This window comes from Canis lupus, chromosome 14, assembly GCF_011100685.1.
Source record: "Canis lupus familiaris isolate Mischka breed German Shepherd chromosome 14, alternate assembly UU_Cfam_GSD_1.0, whole genome shotgun sequence".
Taxonomy (NCBI): domain Eukaryota; kingdom Metazoa; phylum Chordata; class Mammalia; order Carnivora; family Canidae; genus Canis; species Canis lupus.
In genome coordinates this window covers 4,179,021-4,193,055 of record NC_049235.1, presented here as the reverse complement: position 1 = coordinate 4,193,055, position 14,035 = coordinate 4,179,021, and the positions used below count along the sequence as shown (strand labels likewise).

At 36.5% G+C, this 14,035-nt stretch overlaps 1 protein-coding gene and 1 pseudogene across 3 annotated transcripts in view; one reads left to right on the top strand and one right to left on the bottom strand.

Moving 5' to 3' along the window:
• The window catches only part of CHCHD3 (coiled-coil-helix-coiled-coil-helix domain containing 3), a 278,196-nt gene that overhangs the window by 142,709 nt on the left and 121,452 nt on the right, over positions 1 to 14,035 (bottom strand). The gene's annotated exons all lie outside the window — the stretch shown is intronic.
• LOC106559697 lies at positions 1,666 to 2,280 on the top strand (annotated as a pseudogene).

The window sequence follows — 14,035 nt, the reverse complement described above, 5'->3', positions numbered from 1 at the left end:
CTCAGACACCTATCTTCCCCATGAGTCCCCCCAACCCCCACCAACAGCAAAGGACTAGGAAAGGAGAAGCCTCCCCAAGCAGAAAGTTTAGATCTCTGAGCCTGGGGGAGAAGAAGGCAGGAGTGTCCCAAAGAGGAGCTGGAGCTGTGAGGACCACACAGCCACTGTTCCCATGAAGCATGGGGTATGGTGAACATGAGTACGTGGCAGTCATGGGTGGTGCAGGAAATCACATAGCAGCAGGCTATCCCTGAACAGAGCAATACCGGATCTCTCATAAAAGAAACCAAGTATTTGCTACAACAGTGGAGGGAATACAATAATCAAACATACCAGCCCTTAATGAGATGAGTATTCACAAGAAGATGGCTTTACATGGTTTCAAATACTGAGAACTGTCAGTTACTCACTTAAACATGAAAGAGTCTTTTGAACAACCAGGAAGGTTTCCAGAGGAGGAATGAAGAGGATATACTCAAGCATCAAAGTCAAGAATCTGGGGGGAAAAAAACCTTGAAATCTCAAAATAAATTTAAAAAAAAAAAAAAAAAAAAAAAAAAAAAAGCCTGAAAGACATAAAAAGCCAAAAAAAAAAAAAAAAAAAAAAAAAAAAAAGCCCAAAAAGCCTGAAAGGAACAAATGAGTGTGGTACCCATTTATATTAATTGTCATCATAATTTCTTCTGTGGCTCAAATTGATTAATTCAAATTTCTTATCCCCAGGGCCCATCTGCTAATAAATAGCCCCTATGGACATATTCTCTTTTGAGGAAAACTATTAAACACACAGCTCCATAAATGTATCACATGGGAAATTACCTCCCCTAAGGAGTTAGCTATCTAAAAGGTGTGAGTGATAGGAGGCAAAAACATACTACATTTGTCATTCCCATTAGCATTATTAGTGCTAATGAGAAAGTACATGAACAAGAACACACACCTCTTAATTTGAATGTGTTACATACAAATAGAGACTAGATTAGTCACAGCTACTGGGATTAAATGTTAGTGCGGAATGCTGAAAAATTGCACGAGGCGATGCTTATGGGGGTTTTGCGGCACAATGTCAGCTATTTAATTACAGTTTTCAAAGCATTTAACACCTCTTAGCACAGAGAAGCTAGATGTGTGTATGCCTGTGTGTTATTCAGATGGCTCAGGATTTTAGGTATAACTCAATTATCTGGCATCCCTGGGAAATAAAGTGCTCCATCTAAGTGCATTTTCTATATAATCGAGGCTTATATCTTCATGCATCCTAAATCCCTGATTAAATCTGTGGCCATCTGTAAAGGAAATCTTTCCTCAGAGTTTTTCCTCCCCTTGCCTCCTTACAGGCAATGGACAGAAGTGAAAGTGCTTCTTCTGAGTTTTTTGTTTTGTTTTATGGATGAATTAAGGCCATCATTAGGAATATTCATCACCAAAGTACTTTAAAACAGTTTCTGCTTTTTACATTTTGCTTTTTCCTTCAACGTCAGGCTTTTAGCAATCATTTCTCCAGGTTGACTCTGATGGCTTCTAATTTACAGACTCCATTATTCACTCTAGTCTTGGAGTTTGTTGCATCTTCCATGGACCGGTGAGGGCAATAACTAAATGTGTGAAGAAATATATTCAAGCCCCTCCATCTGGCAGCAGCCATCAGCTCATAGGTATGGCAAGATGGGCACTTAGAAGTGCATCCAGGAGCTGCGGAGGAAGCAGCATTCCGATGTAATGGGCTTTCTTCTCAGGGCGCACTGCTGGCAGTACTCCCAGCTATCTGTACTCCACAGGGCTCCCCACCCAACCTGGCCCCATAAAGCACACAGACTAGGGTACAAGGCCCAGCAAGGTTATGTCATATATCAGATTCACGTGCGACATGGTGGCTACAAACACCCAGTTCCTCGGTACAACCTATAGAAAGTCTGTCCATCATGGGATTCACTAGCTGGAGCTTGCCCATAGCCTTCAGTCTGTTGCAGAGGAGGGAGATGGATGCCACCCACTGTGGGGCTCTGAGAGTCTTGAATTCTTGCTGGGTTGGGAAAGACTCCACATACAAATTCTTTGAGGTGATCCTAATTGATCCAATCCATAAACCTATTAAAGAAATCCTGACACCCAGTGAATTACCAAACCAGTCCACCAGCACAAAGAGATGCAAGAGCTGACATGTGCAGGCCACAAGAGCTGTGGCCTTTGAAAGGTTCACAAGTTCCACCAACTATTGGTGGCTCTCACTGTGCAGCATGGAAAAAATGCAATACTCTTCAGCTCCACTGTTACTGCTAATAAAAGTATTATTGGTAAGATTCATACCTAATAAACAATTTAGGTTAATATATATACATATGTATAAAATATAAGTAAAATAAGCATCAATAAGGCTAAGAATGGGGGCAGAAGGAAAAAAGCACATGGTTTTATTATTCTTATTAGCACTCAGAAATGGAAAGAGAAAGGTATTGTTGCATTTACCCTGCTGGTTTCCATTTTTTTAGAGAAGATAGCAAAGGAACTCTTAGACCCCCATACTCCACATCCAAGATCCAAGTTCCAACACAACCAAGGAAGCTATTATCTCAATGGCCAACATCCTATCAAAATAATTTAAAGCTGATGCTTCCCAATCATACAGGTGCCTTATTTTTAGGCCCACCTATTTTCATCTATTCTTACATGATTCCTCCTGCTAAAGCCATTATGATCTGTGTGTTCAAATGACCCAAAAAGATAATGGTAGGGCAGCAATTTGTTGAATTCTATCCTCGAATTTGTGACTATATCCAACACAAGAAGCAGCCAGTGTCACTACTTAACAACAACAGTCCTGATTCATACTCATCCTTGAAGACCATACTTAAAAGATTTCTTACAACTTCATGGCGGGGGTCTCGCTGCAGTTACTGCCTAGGCAGCCACATCTATGCGCCACTCTCGAGGCTATGCTCCACTAAGACTCTCCCTGCTGCTCAGCATAACCACACTTCAGCTCACAACAATGCTTTTCTTGTCCTCTTCAAAACATCCCCTCTGAGACCATTAGCCACTCACTGGAACAGCAGTTCCCAGACTGTAGTTCTTTCTGCAGGCTCTGCTCCCCTACATAGATTTGTAACTTGAGACTCCATCTCTTCAACCACAACCTCCTTATTTTCTATCTCTTTAGCCTTCTTAACAAACTGTAACTCTCAAACTTCACCTTCACCAGCCAACCGCCCACTTCCTGGAGATGCTGGGGTTCTCTACCTTGCCGGAGACCACAAAAATTAGGAACTCAATCCTGTTCTTCCTAATGTCATTATCTCTCCTGCTTTTCCAGTGAGCTGCTGGGAAAGATGGGGGTCAGACAGGGCAAGAGTCTAGTCAGGAAGGCATGAGATGTTTATGAAAAGAACAGGACAAGGTGGGAGAGTGCTAACAACAGAACTAGGGCTTCCCATGTCCAACTGTGGAATCTGTATGTAGAACCTCCTAATCTTTGCTCATGTTGCCAAACACAACTACAAGAATATAATAGGAACACAGTGATGCCAGTTTACAAAGCACTTTCATATGTCATCTCTGAATTTCCAGAACAAAACTCTGAAGAACCTAGGGTCATTTGAAAGATGAGGAAACAGATTCAGAAAGACTGGATGGTGGCCAAAATCATATTTAACAAGCAGGAGAGCTAGGGAGCACATCACCCTGAGTCATAACTTCTCTAAGTGTCCTTTCAGGGTCCCCCATAACAACTCTAGGCCTGTATTTGTTGACAGGGACCATCCAGGAGGCACAAACTTCTTTCTAATAAGGTCAAGAGACATCAGAGAGAGGAATGTGGAAAGTCACACAAGGCAGGAGAAGAGGGAAACATTATTACATTCATTAAAAAAAATCCTTACAGTGACTAGTTTATCAACCTTGATATAGATGAGAACAAGAGTTGAAATAAATTATTTATGATGTATAACAGTTTAATGGAGTATAAAATAGACTCTCTTTTTCACAGTAAGAGTTGTGAGGTTCTTAATGTTGCCATATCCAGACTGAGCCTGTATCCTACTCATCCAGACTTTTGACAGAAGCATCAATTTTCTAAATTGTTCTCTAACAACTACAAGTTAAGAAAGAAAATCACTCTCAGTGTTAATGATTGCAATTCTCTGAAGATACTAAAGAACCCACTGTAATTTCACATCACTGAATCCATGGCTTTATACATCAGAAGAATTTTCAGACAGTTTCTCCTGTGTGGTTTTAATATTAAAAGAAGATATCTATATGAAATACACTGAAAAGCTAAAAATGATATGATGGGATCTAGACTAGTATTATAGACTTGAAAGTGCTGTATGACAACATCCATAAAACATGAAGAGAGAAAAATGTATCACATAAATGTCCTCTGAAAAAGTAAACAAGTACTCCTCTTTGTTCATAATAAAAACAGGAAGAGTTAGCTAAATGAAGTTCACAGGTAACTTCAATAAATAACAAACTGATGCTATTTATTAATAGCAAAATCCACATTACATGTGCTGTCTACCACCAGGCATCTGATTGGCTGTAAGGGTCACAAAATATCCAGCCATGCAAGAGTAATAAATGGTTTAGTAGCAAATAGAGACACGAGATTCTGGCAAAGAGAGAAGAAAAGAGTAAGAATAAGGCATAAGCATGAACAGATCCTTTAAAGAATAAACTACCAGGTATTTAAAGTAACACTAGGAGCACAAAAATTTCTGTTTATATATACATTCCAAATACTGCATAAAGGTATTTCAATACACAAAGAATAACCAAGGGTCTTGATTATGAAAATATTTACTAAAAACAAAAAGAGACTAATGTTCACTGTGAAGAACAGATAAATCATATTAGTAAAAGAATTTTTTAAATTAATGGTCATGACTAGGGAATTGCCTTGATAAAACTGTTTTAAAGTATAGATCTACAGTACTACAAATAATGTGGCATTGGTTTAAGAGTTGGCAAATATAGCAAATGAACAGAATTTAAGACCAGAAATAGTCTTATTTCTACATTAGAAATTGATATAAAATAACCAAGATATCCCTAAGGAGAATGGACACATTATTTATTTTAAAAATTTATACTAGCAAAACTGTCTGGGAAAACCTCACATGATAACATACACCAAAGTAAATACAAGAGTGAATTAAAATTTCATTGTAAAAAACTGAAAGCATAAAAGTAGAAATATAACTAAGTAAATCTTACAGATGGACACACCTTTCTAAGCATATACTTACTATAAAAAGAAAACATGGACAGAACTGACTAAAAATTTAACAAAAATATTTAAAACAATACTGGAAAATGAAACAAGGTTATGAATGGGCAAATCAAATTAGCAGTGTGTGTGTGAGAGAGAGAGAGAAAACAAAAATATTGTAATATAACCTTTCATCCAAAAAATTTGCTTCTAAAAATTCATCAAAAAAACAGAAAACATGCCATGGATATCTGCAAAGATTTAGCCCCAAGGTATATTCTTCTCCCCAGCTTTGTTGATAAAATTTTTTAAAATGGAAACAACATAGACATCCAAAATTAAGGAACTGATCAAATATCCAAACTACAGTACAGTATATAAGATCTCATAAATCCAAACTATAAAAATTGCCATAGAAAAGGAATAATGCAGAGAAAAATATGCACAATGTATTTCTGCATTAAATAAGATATTAAAACAGTAATACAGTATCAGCCCAAACCTGGACCTTCCTACTCCATACTCCTCAAAAGTGTGCATACATGTGTACATATGTATGTCTGTATATACAATGGTAAAAAACAGGAATCATACGTAAAATATTAACAGTAGAAATCAGGAGTGGGATTAGATATGTTTTGTTTTTTCAATACTATAGGTACAAATTTTTCTGTAATAAATATTTGGTTTTATTTCAACGTAATCATCTATATGTTACAGAATTGTCTTCCAAAATGGAAGCCTACCCTAAACTCTCTTTCCTCTCACTCCTTATCAGTACACAAAGACCTTCTTCACTGGCTTTATAGGCAGTTACTGTAACTGAATTCTCTAAGCTTATAAAAATCTGTCAGTTGATTTTCTTGGTTTTCTAGGTACACAGGATGCAACTAAAGAAAATTTTACTTTCTTCTGTTCTGCGTTTTCCCTTCTAAATTTTTTCTCTCTAACAGTACTGGGTTGGTACACCTCCATGACACCCTATGCTGCTCCTGACATTAATGGGAATGCTTCTTTCAAACCACCCTTTAGAATGATGGCTTATTGGATTTTTGGGTTTATTTTTTAATAAACTTTTAAGAAGTCTCATCTTGGGACAGTGTTGCTGAAAACTAAAAGAATTAATTAAATATGCACAAAAATGTAAAAATGACCTTAAGTAATACTTTTCAAATAAGGCATGGTACTCCAGAATTCTATCTTTGGTGGAGCAAAGAAATATATAACATAATCAACTAAATTTCTTTAATATTGTGGGTATCTTGGGGTGTTTGGATCGCTCAGTCAGTTGAGAGCCTGACTCTTGGTTTTGGCTCAGGTCATGATCTCAGGGTCCTGGGATCAAGCCCCCAGCTCCATCAGGCGCCACACTCAGCAGGGAATCTGCTTGAGGATTCATTCTGTCTCTCTTCCTCCCTCTTTCTCTCTCTGCCCCTATAGCTGCTCACACACAAACGCATGCATATGCTCTCTCGTAAATAAATCTCCAAAAAAAATATAGTGTGTCTATATTTATACACACATGCGCACATGCTAATGGAATTAAGCATCAAAATGAATTTCTAATATTTTACTAAAAGTTAAAATAGTTCATGTGATTGAATGATCTCAAACTTTTCTTTAAAAGTGATAAAATGAATCAAGAAAAGGGGAAAGACCAAAAGAAAATATGCAAGAGAAGGCTGAAAAGATAACATTAACATGAAGAGTAAGCAATCATTTGTGTAATACTCATTTAAGCAAATTCAACTTGCATCAGTAAAATTTGTTTTGAAAGAACTTCTAAAAAAAATAATAAGCTAGTTAGATAGATACTGAAGATCCACTAAAATGTAGACCACTGACAGTAGGCACACAATAAGTGCTCAAAGATTTTATCAATTAAATTGATTGAAACCACAATCTACATCAAGAAACACAAGTTAGCAAGTGTACTAGTAACACCGGAGATTCTATGAGACATCATCTTCAGAGGGCAGACTTACAAAGGCCACATAAACATTTTTATGAAAAATGATAAACAGAACCATTTGTATGCACCTGCTGTCCAAACAGCCATTAGAAATTATAAAATGGATAAAAGTAGATATTCTATATCCAACATTAAAATTATTCTGATGATTCCTATATTTGGTCTTGATAAAGATATGTTTAATTAACCATGGGGAAAAAATTTAACTAAGAACTTTAGTTGGCCTTTTTTTGGGAAAGAAAAAAAATGAGAAATTCAAGAGTATCTCAACGCCTTTGGAATGTACTAGATTTGGTAAAAATAAGCACCAAACAGGGCTTGGAACAGGATAGGCCCTTGTTAAATAGTTTTGGAAAAAAAAATCAGTCCATTTTAGAACTTTATGATTGGAACATCACGTAGAACTCTTCCTGTAACCTTGCTCGGTTTGGCTAAGAGGCTAAACTGAGCTGGAATTGAACTCCCATGTCATATGAGGCATCACTCCATTGGGAATGGCAAACACTAAATTTATGGTTACAGGTCATTCAAAGTTAACTCCTGGAATTTCTAACCAAAAGTGACTGATCCCATATTCCATTTCTATAAATATTCAGGCAGAGTAAAAACTTATATATCAAGCTAAGGCCTAAAGAGATAGGATTCTTTTTTTTTTTTTTAAGATTTTATTTATTTATTCATGAGAGACACATAGCGAGAGGCAGAGACACACACAGGCAGAGGGAGAAGCAGGCTCCATGCAGGGAGCCAGATGCAGGACTTGATCCCAGAATCACAACCTGAGCCAAGGGCAGATGCTTAATCACCGAGCCACCCAGGTGCCCAATAGGATTCTTAGTGCAAACTTGCATCTCAATTACTGAACTTATTAGCCTGATACATATGATATTTTACCAAATGAATGGATGAGTGAATAAATGAACAAGTTAATATTAAAATCTGTTCAGATACAGAATAGAGAATCTAGAAGTGGACCCTCAACTTTATGGTCAACTAATATTTGAAAAGCAGGAAAGACTATCCACTGGAAAAAAGACAGTCTCTTCAATAAATGGTGCTGGGAAAATTGGACATCCACATGCAGAAGAATGAAACTAGACCACTCTCTTGCACTATACACAAAGATAAACTCAAAATGGATAAAAGATCTAAATGTGAGACAAGATTCCATCAAAATCCTAGAGGAGAACACAGGCAACACCCTTTTTGAACTTGGCCACAGCAACTTCATGCAAGATACATCCATGAAGACAAGAGAAACAAAAGCAAAAATGAACTATTGGGACTTCATCAAGATAAGAAGCTTCTGCACAGCAAAAGAAACAGTCAACAAAACTAAAAGACAACCTACAGAATGGGAGAAGATATTTGCAAATGACGTATCAGATAAAGGGCTAGTATCCAAGATCTATAAAGAACTTATTAAACTCAACAGCAAAGAAACAAACAATCCAATCATGAAATGGGCAAATGACATGAAGAGAAATTTCACAGAGGAAGACATAGACATGGCCAACAAGCACATGAGAAAATGCTCTGCATCACTTGCCATCAGGGAAATACAAATCAAAACCACAATGAGATACCACCTCACACCAGTGAGAATGGGGAAAATTAACAAGGCAGGAAACAACAAATTTTGGAGAGGATGTGGAGAAAGGGGAACCCTCTTGCACGGTTGGTGGGAATGGGAACTGGTGCAGCCACTCTGGAAAACCGTGTGGAGGTTCCTCAAAGAGTTAAAAATAGATCTGCCGTATGACCCAGCAATTGCACTGCAGGGGATCTACCCCAAAGATACAGATGCAGTGAAACGCCAGGACACCTGCACCCCGACGTTTATAGCAGCAATGTCCACAATAGCTAAGCTGTGGAAGGAGCCTCGGTGTCCATCGAAAGATGAATGGATAAAGAAGATGTGGTTTATGTATACAATGGAATATTCATTCCTCAGCCATTAGAAACGACAAATACCCACCATTTGCTTCAACATGGATGGAACTGGAGGGTGTTATGCCGAGTGAATAAGGCAATCGGAGAAGGCAGACATTATATGGTCTCCTTCATTTGGGGAATAGAAAAAAATAGTGAAAGGGAATAAAGGGGAAAGGAGAAAAAATGAGTGGGAAATATCAGAAAGGGAGACAGAACATTAGAGACTCCTAACTCTGGGAAACGAACTAGGGGTGGGGCATGGGGAGGTGGGTGGGGGGTGTTGGTGACTAGGTGATGGGCACTGAGAGGGGCACTTGATGGGATGAGCACTGGGTGTTATTCTATATGTTGGCAAATTGAACACCAATAAAAAATAAATTTATATTAAAAAATCTGCTCAGATAATGTCTTCAAATGAGGAGAAATGTCTACATTGTATATTTTCTGTTATTTAATGTTCAAATTCACAATAACCTTTATACCATCTTAAAATATTTGCCAAGCCACTAAGCATTATCAGGTTTCTGTTCCACAAATAATGTACATGAATCTGCATTCTTTTTTACTAAACAAGCAAAACTTTTACTCATTCTCAAGGTATTAGCTAATCAGTATTTATTTACAAAATAGACCACTCTGTCAAAATACCAGAAAATCTAATGAAGATTGTTGCTTTTTATGTAAAATTAATGTTTTAGAGCAAGTTGACAAAAAATAACTTAAAATAACTTTCTTATATGTATAGCTAATCAGTACCATTAGCACTGAGATTTATCATGTAGTTGAAGGCATAATTATATTAATGAAAAATTAATTAAATGAAACAAACCAAGTAACACAAATAACCAGAAACAAAAGGTACTTAATCTCAATATCTGAACACCTATTTGGCTGTTGTACCAACTTATTTTCCATCCTGCCTGTTTCAAAAGCAAATTTAATAGTATTTTCACTTTATTTTAAAACTTGACACAAGAAGTTGGGGGAAAGAAAAGAAAAATGAACAAACTGGGGGCACTTAGATGGCTCAGTCATTTAAGTGTCTGCCTTCAGCTCAGGTCATGATCTCAGGGTCTCAGGACAGAGCCCCACACATTGGGCTCCCTGCTCAGCAGGGAGCTTGCTTCTCCCTGTCCTATTCACTCTTGCTCTCTCTCCCAAGCTGTGTCACTATTCTGTCTCGAATAAATAAAATATTTTTTAAAAAAGAAAATGAACAAAAAACCTGATAGCATTAAGAACGTAAAACAGTTTCTAAAATTACCTTAAAAATTGAGATACCACTTAAATTCAAAAGAAATATGAAAATGAGAACAGATTTTTTTTAAGTTTAAATAAAGACCATTAGGTTTTATGTTTGATGTAGAAAGACTCAAATGTTTAGTATAATCACTGAGCACTTTGATTGATTGACTGATTTTCTTTTTTAGAGAGAGAGAGAGAGAGAGAGAGTGAACGCACACCCACACATGGAGAGGTGGGGGGCCAGAGTGAGAGGGAGCCAGAGTGAGAGGGAGATACTCAACGTGGTGCCTGATGCAGGGCTCAATCTTGGGACCCTGAGATCATGACCTGAGACAAGATCTAGAGTTGGACGCTTACCTGACTGAGCCACACAGGCATCCCTCTCTCAATTTATTTTTGAAAGATATACTTCCCAAGCAAAGTAAATTGATAGGCACTAAGTGTATCATTTAGCTGATAGTATTATAATAATATCATTGCATTTGATAATATAGAACTACATGATGATTATGTTTAAGATAAGCACAAAAACCTGTATGCCAATTTTCATATGTTAAACTCCAAAAGAAAAAAAGAAATCTATCAGGTACCCAATTTATATAATTAAACATTGAGTAAAGTTTGATTTCCTCCTGTATGTGTCAGTTTAATTACTATATTTCAAATATGATATCCAGATTATCAGTAAAAACTCCAAAAGGACTATCCTCATAAGGTAAAAATGTAACAATGACTCCACAGGCAGCCACAAAACACCGCCATTAGGAGAAAGACGTAGGGGCAAATACAAAAATTAGTGAATAAATAGATACATAAATTTTGTGATGTCATTATCAAATAATGAACCTAGGTTTTTAAAACAAACATAAACATCAGTTGGAGTTTCTATTCTGAAACTTCCTTTTTAGTCAAGTCTTCCAAAAAGTCAAGAAAACTGGTCTCATTACTTTATAGGCAGTCCCTGCCTCTAATTGAAAATGTTATTACAGTTCCATCACCCAACAGCCTTGATTCTAAATAACTTCAGTCTGCTCCCAAAATATCAAATCTATTCTCAGTTGATGAAGATTTATCACCTTGGAGGATATTCAAAGGGATGTGCTTTTAAAGGCAATTTTTGGAAGGGGGGGGGCGGGAAGAAATTAAAGAGGGAAAGAAGAGGGAGGAGGAGGAAAGCAAGGCCTGTGAGCAAGGCCAGCTCCAACAGAATCAATAAGACAGCTTCAGGGAGGCTCTCATAGAAGGAAGAACACTTACCATTTGATTTTAGTTTATTTTTAAACGATTCACACCAGTCATACTTTGCAGCCATGAACTGGTGACAGTGGAGATGCTTCTGTGTTTACATGACCAACAAGGATACCAAACTCAAGAAGAAAAATGGTCTATGGGAAATCAGTCACTAATGTTCAAATATCATATGTCTACTCAACATAATATATAAATGGCTTTTTTAGTTTAAGATTTTCTTCCTCCACTGCACAACTGACAATTGACTTTCTCACAGCTAAAACTTTAAAATGGCAAAACAAATTTTGAAGACATTTTCTGTAATTAAAAACGGCTGGATAGATGCTGAGAGAGAATTTTTCAAGGATAATGTTGCTTTTCACTGTTCTGCTCAAAGATTCAAATGAAAGAGAAAATGTGTTGAAATCAAGTAATTAGAATTCCATTTGGTCCATCACCCCTTTTCAAAGATTCTAGGTTTTACTGACAACTTTTGATCACCATAATATCTAGGAAAATAATAGTATTTGGTATTTTCAAATGAATATATGTAATCAAAAAGTCAATATGATTTATAATCGCAAAGGAGTTGTCAAAAAATGTTAAATACCTAAATACTTTTTTAAATTGGCTTCACATCAGAAAGCTCAAATATCAGCTTTGAAGACCATGTAATTTTGGCAGGCTGATAACTCCTCATAATATCCATCTCACCATGTTTAGCAGGGCTCATTAACATGAAGGATGGGGGTAGGAGCCAGGGGTAGGGAGTAGGGGCATTTCCTTGATGTTGGGTGGGGAGCAGTAAGTTAGTTCTGACCAGGAGAATGTGAAGGAAAGTAGTATGCATACCTTTCAGAACTTATCCCCAAATATTCCAGAGAAGGGATATATATATACCTACTTCCCTCGCCCTGACACTGTCCTGCTGTGTGGAACAAAAACATGAAAATAAGCTTTCTTAGACTCTATGGATGAAGATTAACCATACACATATACTAATATAAAATTTTAAATTGCAGATTCCATCTTTTAATGAGTCTATATTTACTTGCCGAAGTGGTATAATAGTAGTTGTTACAGGATGCAGAAATGTATGTTAAATCCTCCAAAAATGGATAATACCCTTTCCCAATGCAGACAAATGATTTTCAATTTTAAGTAGCCTCATTAAAAAAAAAAAAAAACTAGGACACAGAATAAATGACCTCAAAGAGTATCAATATCAAATAAATTTTTAAAAATAAGTCTTAAGACCTCTGAAAATTGAATTATTTGATTTCAAAACACCAAGAAAATGATACTGAAAAAACAGAGTCTCTCCACAAAGGTGTAAGATTTTAATGTTGGTGAGGCTACAGAAATCACGCCAAAGGAGCAGAGTCACAACAGCATTCAGTGAATGGAGTTAAAAGACAGACATAAGTTAGAAGCTCTGGCCCTTCCAACTGTCAGCTGTATATGCCTGCCCATATATGCCCATGTTCCTCCTGGATAATCTCAATTTTGCCTTGAGAAATGGGCAAAATATATGCTCAGTCTACTTCACAGTGCTGTTGTAGACATTAAGTGTGAAAAAAAAAATACATACAAATATATCTAGAAAAAGGAGATCCTTTGCAAATATAAGGAACTATTATTATTCAAATAGCTATGTATACATGCGAAAGTACACACTGGCTCTCATTTTTAAAAAGAAAGTCATTTTAAAAAAAAAAAGTATCATTGTAAATGCATTCCTATTTAAAAATCTAATAAAGATCTCTTCTCACCTCCAGTTGACATTTCAGGAAAAAGATGGCTAATTTACTTCTCTGAAGATCTCCCCCTCACTATTTAATAAATAACAAGGCTAATATTTACCAGTACTATGTAAAAATGATACACAACTGACAAAACGTTTCTCATCTCTGTAAAATGAGAAAAACATTGATTCCGTGATTGATCATAAAATGGAGTGTGAAAGACAACCAAGGGACAGTCCAACAACAGATGAAACGGCCTATTGTGAGATTCAGGGTGCTAAGAAAGCCTGTAATTTTTTAAATTAAGATTTTTATTTAAAAATTTGTTTTCTTAATTATTTTAGAATGCCTGAAAAAAATAATTCCCAGATAGTACATTAAATGCTGTCAATTGTGTTAGACTGTATAATATGTTGCTATGTGGTTTCTCAATTTTATCAAAATTACATCTGAGAGAATGAAACCATTTGTCTACATTTAAAATTCCTCATCTCTACAACTCAATATTTTTCCTTGATGCATTCTAAATGCCCTAGTAGAAATTATTTTGAAAAGAAACCATTAAAGGTATGCTAATGACTCTGAATTGTGACAGATGCTGTGGAAACAAGCCTGTTGGCTGAGGCACAGCACCATTAACTATCTATCATAAAGTACTCTGGACTTGCTCATTTATTACTGCTGTGTTGCTCAAGGGGG